At 42.3% G+C, this 7,992-nt stretch overlaps 1 pseudogene; it reads right to left on the bottom strand.

Moving 5' to 3' along the window:
• Positions 1–1,896: 1,896 nt before the first annotated feature.
• LOC116462716 (large ribosomal subunit protein mL49-like) lies at positions 1,897–5,897 on the bottom strand (annotated as a pseudogene).
• Positions 5,898–7,992: the final 2,095 nt, after the last annotated feature.

Here is a 7,992-nt window from a genome sequence, read left to right as displayed (position 1 = left end):
GAATTTGCTCTCTGCTTGAGTTGGGACATCCATCTTCTCCTCCCGTTGAACATTATGCTCCTGGTTCTTGGGCCTTCGGACTCAAACTGGGACTTAAACCAGCGGCCTCCCTGGTTCTTAGGCCTTTGGGCTTATAGATTGGAGCTACACCACCCGCTTCCCTGGGCCTCCAGGTGGCAGTAGTGGGACTTCTCAGCCTCCACAATCGCAGAAGCCCATCCCTCATAGAGAATCTCTTCCTCTTTCTCTCTCTCTCTCTCTATAGATTATATTGGTTCTGTTTTTCTGGGGAACCCTGACTAATACACACAGTAACACACCTTGACTAACCCTGACTAAAAATTTTTCTCTTGGGTTATCTTGCCACATTAGTCAAGAGTATTGTGGAATTGTATTTAAATACTAATTCTTGTGAGTACTATCAATTTAGAGAAGTAAAAATGATTGCATTTGTAGTACCCTTAAATCCCACAAGCTTAGAAATATTATACGCCACTTGAGTCACTGAGTTTGTTAATTACAGTCTGGCTTTATTTTTGTGGGATATAACAGTATTCATCCTTGATTATATTATTGTTCTGTGGTCTTATCAGTATAATGTGTTATTGTATGTAATGTGGGTGATAGGGTTTTTTTGAAGGTGACAAAAATACTACATTTTTGTGAGACAGAATGCAGCAATTAAACCATGAAGTATTAACAAATCACCGAATTGTGCATAATGTGAAGTGAGGTGCCTCACTCACCCCACATATCCAGATTTGACATAACAAGCCCCGCTATGAACATCCTGGGCCATGTTAACTTGCTGCCCCTTTATCTTACCAATCACATTGACAGTTCAGGTGTGAGGCTTCTCAACAGTGTCTTTTCTATCTCTCCATCTCTACCAGCTGGACTGTCCACCCCTCAGTTCCTGGAAGCAGTAACAGAAGGCAGCTCGCTCCTAACCCTTCCATTCCTATCCCAGCTATAATTAACTCTTTGCATTCCAACAGTGCCTTTCTAATTCCACCAACCCTGATTAGAAATGACAGAAGTTCCTGTCCAACTGCTGAAGCTTGGGAGCTTGATCCTGGGACTGCTACTGAAAACTCAAATTCCATTTCCTCAGAGAACTAATTTTTGTCAGAGTTGAAATAAAGCTTGAGTATGGTACCTCTAATACGTTTTGGATCAAACAGGCTTTTTGTAGGCTGACAGGAGAGCCCAACTAAAATGTGTAACATTCACTCAAATGTATGCTCCTGTAGACTTGGATATTGTCTGGAATCAATCTTGCTGGGAAATAGAGCCCATTTATAAATTAGAAGTCCTCTGATAATTCACAGTGTCTGATCCATGCACTCTAGCCCACACCAGAAGCACCAGTGGGGCCTCCATGTTGAGAACAAGGGGTCAAAATAAGAACATTAGTGCAGGAAATAAATAGCTAGTGCCATCATCTCTCAGGATGTGTCGAAGAGGCATGGGCACTGGAATTTGGGTGTATGTGGGGAAAGGATTGCAGGTAGAAGGGGAAGTGAGGTCTGGAGTCTGGGTATTAGACCCTCCTAGTCAGGCAAGGTGGAAACTGTGTGAGATGCAGAAAAGAGCCAGGAAATGGTCACTGTCAGTCACAGACCACGGCAAATATAGGAAGCCCCAACATATATGGGGACTCAATGGTGGAGCAGTTAGGGCAGAGGATAGCTGGAAGACACAGTTGTCTAACTCGAAGTATATGTTGAAGGCTGGGTTTAAGGTTAGGGGCTCTAAGAAGGATCTCAAGAATTAAACAAGATTTCAATGAGGACCAATGAGAAGCTGAGTCGAAAATAAAATGTGTTGGTGGGGGGAAGGAGAATGTACTGGGGGAAAGAGATGCTTACTGAGGCACAAGGAACCCCATTGTCATCACACGGAATCAGGGAAAGGAGTGATGGTGAGCTGCAAACTAAGGACTGGGAGAGAAGCCAGGTGCTGGTCCTGAATCTCCACATTCTGGGCCCACCTTGCACCTGCATGTTGAATCAGTGCCCTGAGGACAAGGAATGATTGGCGGGTCTTCTTTATTCCTAGTACACTGCCAAGACCCAAGCACAAGACATCCTGCTTGCCTCTCTGTTGCTTAGCAACGGCCACCTCCTTGATTACCTGAGTTGTCATAGTTTTTCTGTAGTTATCTACTCTGACACCCGGTACATTGGCCTACAAAGAACAAGGCAAAAGCCTGGTCATTTAACCCAATACAAGATGACTTGCAGTGATAAGCCAGTACACGCTAGTATGGGCAGTTCTCAGTACAGGGAGCAAAAAGACCGATTTCATGCTGAACCCAAACATCGAGTACCAGAAAGGGAAGGGAAGGAAATTCCACTGATTCTGTAAACCCCAGAATTATGGGGAAGAGAAAGAAACAGAGAGAGAATAAGATAAATAAAATGTCAGGTAATGATATTTTAAATAGAATGTGTTTCAAATGTATATTAAAGTAAAATTTCTTCATCAATCACTCTTTTTCTAGGAAAATTATTTAGTTATGTAAAACACAAAGAAAAACAGGTAGCTTGCCACTCAAAAAGCCTAAAACTTCTAGATTAAAATGGTTATAGATGTTTCTCAAGAATTACAGTAATTAAATGTTAACATTTAAAAGGGTTGGGAAATTCTGTTCTCTGCAAGGTAGAACAAGGACTAAGTCATCAATCAGACGACATAATGCCAAAAATAGTTCGGGAAAGTCAAGAGTAGAGATCTAAACGTTCTCTCTATTCCCACCTGAAAGAGCATCAGCTGGAAAATACCTGCAGTGATTAAGTCCAAATCTGTGGCACAGTGCTTAGAAGAGCAGCAAGTTAAAAGTCTACGTGTCTGCCCATTAAAGCCCTTACACTGCGTATTCACCAGCCACAGCCTGCTGGAAAACACACCTGTGCATTTATCTTCTTTGAAATCTGGGATGGCAAATATTCTTTTATTGTTGGGCATCACTGTCACTCCCACCCAGATCAACAAATGTTCTTATGCAAGTACAAAATGTACATAGTTCTTTTGGTCTCCGTGGGTTTAATATAAATTATTTTTATTGAAACAGATAAATTTTTACCATTTCGCTCATCACCTATTTATTAAATGAGGTATACCTAAAAAAAGGAAACCTTTCAGGTCACATTATGGCTAGTACGAGCAAAAGTTGCAGCAGGGGAAAGGCACCTGAGGGGAAAGGGCGGGGCGGCGGGCGGCGGTAAGGGAAGAAAGGCGGGACGCCGGGACAGCGGAAAGTGGTGAGGAACCAGGAGCTGAATGAGAGAGGCTGCCCAGAAGCGAGAGGGCCAGTGCTGGTTACCTGAACTCTCCTCACACTCTAGGTGATCCAGGCGTGTCTGTTTCAGACAATCATTGTCATTACCACCCCTTGGGGTTTTTTATTTCCTTCTTGTAGTATAAATTATTGCCTGACTTCCGGCCGGGCGCAGTGGCTCACGCCTGTAATCCCAGCACTTTGGGGGGCTGAGGCGGGCGGATCACGAGGTCAGGAGATCAAGACATCCTGGCTAACGGTGAAACCCCGTCTCCACTAAAAATACAAAAAATTAGCCAGGCGTGGTGGCGGGCACCTGTAGTCCCAGCCACTCGGGAGGCTGAGGCAGGAGAATGGCGCGTGAACCCGGGAGGCGGAGCTTGCAGTGAACGGAAATCGTGCCACTGCACTCCAGCCTGGGCGACTGAGCGGGACTCCGTCTCAAAAAAAAAAAAAAAAAGGAAAGTATTGCCTGACTTCTTTTTTAAACTTCGGAGTTTATTTTCTTAAGAAATTGTATGTTCTCACTCTCCACTTCCCCTCTCCCTGCTGAAGAATCATCTAAAGAAATTCTCAAGCTTGTCCAAGCCACCTTATTTTGTTGTTGTTGTTGTTGTTGCAGTTCTGTTGTTTTGTTTTAGGCTTTTAGCAGCCTGAAGGCATGGTTTTTAGTTTCTGTCTCCAGGGATGAGAGAAAAAGAGGGATGAGGAAGGGGCTTTACCAGCCCAATCACAAATAGAAACTAAGAACCTATGACTGTATTCTCTCCCTTGGATACCTAACCGGTTTACTGAACAATATTTGCAGGATTAGCTGGATGCAGTGTCGCATGCCTGTAGCCCCACACACTGTAGAGGCTGAGGTGGAAGGCTCTTTGCAGGGGTTTGAGTCTGGGCTGGGCAATATAAGGAGAATCCCCCCCCACCGCATCTGAAAGAGAGAAAGAGAGAGAGAAAGAAGAAGGAAGGAAAGAAAGAAAGGAAGGAAGGAAGGAAGAAAGGAGAGAAAGGAGAGAGAGGGAGAAAGAAAGAAAGGAAAGAGGAAAGAAAGAGAGAAAGAAAGAAAGAAAAAGAGAAAGAAAGAAGAGAAAGAGGAAAGAAAGAAAGAAAAAAAGCAAGTATTCCAAGGATTAGTCAATTTACATAGTTATCTGCCCCAAAGTCTTTGCCATCTGTCTTTGAAACTATAATTTAGAAAACAAACCAAACAATGCTAATTAAAACACTATAACCGGATTTTTTTCTTTTACATTAGTTTTTATTCCTTATCTAAGTAAAACATACTAAAAATTAAAATAGCCCTAAAAGGCTTACAATGAAAAACAGTAATCTTTTAACCAGTTTCCTCCTTAACAGGTCCCACCCACCATCCTAATACCATCCCTCTTCCTGGAATCAGCCACTTACAACTGGTTTAGCTATTAATTGTGATACTTTCCTCAATATTGTAAAACAATATACTCATATTTGCGATTTATTTTTGCACAGCTTCAGATGATTATTTAATTTGTAAATATTGTACAAATTTTAGTGACTTAAATAGTATATATAGCCAAATAGAAAGTTGCATTAATGATTGCTAGGGCTTGTGACACAGGATCAGCGTATCGGGCTCCTTTTCCTTGCTGAGGCTGTAGACTTGACAGTGGCCTGGAATCAACAGGAGTGAGGGTTTACTTGTAATCCAGCACTAGCCTTGGACAACATTCCCTCTTCCTGAGGTCTTCTGGACTCTAGTCCGTGGGAGACGCCATGGTGCAGGCTGCTCAGCTGGGCCTCAGAAGCCCTTCTCCAGGAGTCAGGCTTGAGCTACTGATCAAAGTCTCCCGGCCGGGCGCGGTGGCTCATGCCTGTAATCCCAGCACTTTGGGAGGCTGAGGCGGGTAGATCACAAGGTCAGGAAATCGAGACCATCTGGCCAACACGGTGAAACCCCGTCTCTACTAAAAATACAAAAATTAGCCAGCGTGGCGGTGTGCGCCTGAGTCCCAGCTACTCAGGAGGCTGAGGCAGGAGAATCACTTGAACTCGGGAGGTGGAGGTGGAGGCTGCAGTGAGCCGAGATTGCGCCACGCCACTGCACTCCAGCCTGGGCAACAGAGCGAGACTCTGTCTCAGAAAAAAAAAAAAAAAAAAAAAAGTCTCCCTTGACCTGCAGCATACCTGTCACCTCATTGACCTGGCTGAGGTACGGGTACGGGTACACAGGAACGGGTGTCTTTTCCAGCTGTGGGCTCAGAAAATCCTCCACATCCTTCAGCAGCGCTCAGATGTCCCCCTCCACTTTTGGGGTCACAGTCATCTGAAAGTTGCCATGTGTGTTGTCCTTATAGACAGGGATGTTGTGCATCTGAGGGCACTGCACAAAGTAGGGCAGATTGGGTGGGGTTGAGGGGGTTCTCTGGGAGGCTGCCAGCCATTAGGGGTGGGATAATGTTCATGCCTTGGGGACTTTGGGATCCTAGTGAAGAGTAACAGTCAGTCTGCAAACGTGTTCATCCACAGACTTCACAAGTCTCGGATAATCCAGAGGCGCCAGGGTCTGGCTCAGCAGTCACAGCCTACAGCCCTGCTGGATGTTGGTTCTCCAGCCCTGCAGCATGTCCCGGAACATGGTAGTTGCCCCTTACCTAGCTTATTCTGCTGTCTATTTATTTATCAATTTAGATGTTAGCTATTGACTTACTTATGGTGTAGGTGATTTAGCTTTTTTAAAAATATTACTCCACCCTTTCTTCCCATCACTATAGTTACATCGCCTTACTCAGTCTGCCTTTACATTATTGTAATAATTAATTATATTATAATTAATAATAATTAATTGTTATATTTATTCACCACTGAGGCAAGTCATCAAATGTATGCCTCCTTTCTTGTATAGTGTTTTGTTCTCTTTGAAGTTCTTTTGTTCCCCATGGTACGTCTCTACCATTTTCTCCAAGTCGTGTGTGTGAGTGTCGTGTGTTGTGTGCTTGTGTGTGTTTGTATTTTGGTCTCTTTTATATTAACACTTTCCTTAAATGTCTGGGGATCTTTGACTCTGTTCATGTTGAAATGTGAAGTACCAAAAACATGAATCGAAGCTCTGTGAGTTGTGTTGGGCTTGCCCCATTTGTATTGGGAAACCACTAAATGTCATATGTGGAAGTCTTTGTTTCTGGGATATTCAATTTTTCCAGAAAAGAATAATCTAATTTCCTGCTCATACATGCCTGCATGTGGGAATCAGTGAGTGTGTGTGTCTGTGTGTGTGTGATCCTGGTTGTTGGCGTTTGGAAGAGCGGGTTAGGTGAAGGAGATTATGGATCCCACGATTTGATGTGCAGATTGTCACTTATTTTTAATTTTCAGTTTTTGGACCCATGTCTCGCCTCTACGTCAGCGATAACTGAGTCCTGTCCACAGACTTTCAACCAAGCCCCTGTTTGAGCTTCAGCGTTTGCCAAGGTCTGGGTACTCCAGGTCTGTGTACTTCCAGTAAGTGCTGGTGGTCTGAGAGGAAAGTGTCTCTCTCACTTCTGGTTGGTATCCATTGGTTCCCAATCCTCCATGCACTACCCGTTGAAATTATTGTCTTTAAAGGGGAGTCCTATATAAGGAATTAATCATGAATTAAATACACAATCCAGAAACCATTGAAATGTAGACTTTAAATGGATAAATTTTATGGTATGTGAATTATAGCTTAATGAAGCTGTTTGAAAAATGATCCTTACATCAAAAAACTGTGGAAAACAAGTAAAAAAAAGGTTGTGTTTTTCTTTTCTTTTTTTTGGATGGAGTTTCACTCTCATTGCCCAGGCTGGAGTGCAATGGCGCAATCTTGGCTCATTGCAACCTTTGCCTCCTGTGTTTGAGTGATTCTCCTGCCTCAGCCTTCCAAGTAGCTGGGATTACAGGTGCCTGCCACCACGCCTGGCTAATTTTTGTATTTTTAGTAGAGGCGGGGTTTCACCTTGTTGGCCAGGCTGGTCTCGAAGCCTCCCAAGGTGCTGGGATTATAGGCATGAGCCACCATGCCCGGCCAAGAAAGGTTTTTTAATGCACTAAATTGGGAGACCCTAATATGTATATATAAAATATGTGTGTATAAAATAATTTAAATTTCCTTGTCATATTGCAGATCAAAAAAGAAAATAGTAAAAGGATTACGGTAGAACAGACAACTTGGGAGCAATAAATAAATAATATAAATGCTGGAAACTTTCAAATTTGAACTTCATAATTGAGATGTAAAAATGTATGAAAATCTGAGGAAGAATATGACATATACGGTAATTAAAACCATTTTCTATTAAAGTTCCATTTTCTATAAAAATTACTCTCATAGGAATCATTCCCAAAGAAATTAAGGATCAAAACAAAAGACCCAACATATACAAAAATAAAAAGGCAACTATTATAATGAGTTGTATTGGTGGCCTACATACACAACAGAAATAAAAGACTGACACATTTTAATTTCTGATTAAACTGTGGCTTTAAACAACTATAGAAAACACATTGTAATAAGAAACTATGCACACAAAAATGTAATAAGATATGAAACCTTGGATGCAGTATAATAAAAAATTCAAGCTGCAAAGCATGTCTGAAAAAGTCTCTCATAAATATACGATTAAAATAAAGTTTAGAAAAGTCTTCTATCTCTTTCCAAAGAAAATCAGAAAACCATTCATAGGGAAATAGTTTTCTAAATCCTCAAAAAC

Source organism: Hylobates moloch, unplaced genomic scaffold (assembly GCF_009828535.3).
Source record: "Hylobates moloch isolate HMO894 unplaced genomic scaffold, HMol_V3 SCAFFOLD_23, whole genome shotgun sequence".
In the NCBI taxonomy this organism is placed as follows: domain Eukaryota; kingdom Metazoa; phylum Chordata; class Mammalia; order Primates; family Hylobatidae; genus Hylobates; species Hylobates moloch.
This window is presented reverse-complemented; position numbering and strand designations above follow the sequence as displayed.